Genomic DNA, 724 nt, shown 5'->3' with positions numbered 1-724 from the left:
TTATTTTGACACATTTTGGGGGCTTAAGTAACTAGATCTTTGAGATTTTAGGTTTGAATTTTAGCATGTTAGGTGTTTTTCTAGTTTAAGTTTGATTACTTGTTAAGTGATTAATTTAAGTTATTTTAGTTAAATTTTATTTTGTTTCATTTTAAATTACTTTAAAAGTAGTTATTGCTAATTTCTCTTATGGCTTTTATAGGAAATTGATAAAAAAGGCTCATTTGATGAAATCAGTGCAAGTATGGTGATGACTTTATTCGTATATATTTTTGTATTTTGACCATATCTCTCTCTTAAAAACTCCAAATGAGGTGATTCTTAGACCACTAGAATTATAAGAAGAAGGACTATAATGTTTATGTTTAACAATTTTCCCAGTTCTGAGTAGATCGTGGTCAAAATATTTGTCAATATCGGAGCACTGCAGCAGTACACAAGGACTGCACATGATGTGGTATTTGGAGCATATCTTTCAATCCAGAAGTTCAATTGATGTGATTCTTAATCCATTGAAAATTTAAGAGACAGGACTAAAATTTTTATGTTTATCACTTTGCCCAGTTCCGAACATATCAGGGTGAAACTCATATTTGAAGTTGATAGACTGCTACAGTACTGGGAGAACAAGGCTGCAGCATTGATGAAAGGAAGCACACATACAAATTACCAGAGAGCTCAGTGCTGCAGCTCTGGGTGACTTTCCAAAAATAAGAGAAGTTGA

At 32.3% G+C, this 724-nt stretch overlaps 1 protein-coding gene across 1 annotated transcript in view; it reads left to right on the top strand.

Annotated features, from left to right (window-relative positions):
* The window catches only part of LOC110410236 (hydroxyproline-rich glycoprotein family protein), a 7,023-nt gene that overhangs the window by 770 nt on the left and 5,529 nt on the right, over positions 1–724 (top strand). The window lies entirely within an intron of this gene.

Source organism: Theobroma umbraticum, unplaced genomic scaffold (genome assembly GCF_002168275.2).
Source record: "Theobroma umbraticum cultivar Fairchild unplaced genomic scaffold, ASM216827v3 scaffold_56.0, whole genome shotgun sequence".
In the NCBI taxonomy this organism is placed as follows: domain Eukaryota; kingdom Viridiplantae; phylum Streptophyta; class Magnoliopsida; order Malvales; family Malvaceae; genus Theobroma; species Theobroma umbraticum.
This window is presented reverse-complemented; position numbering and strand designations above follow the sequence as displayed.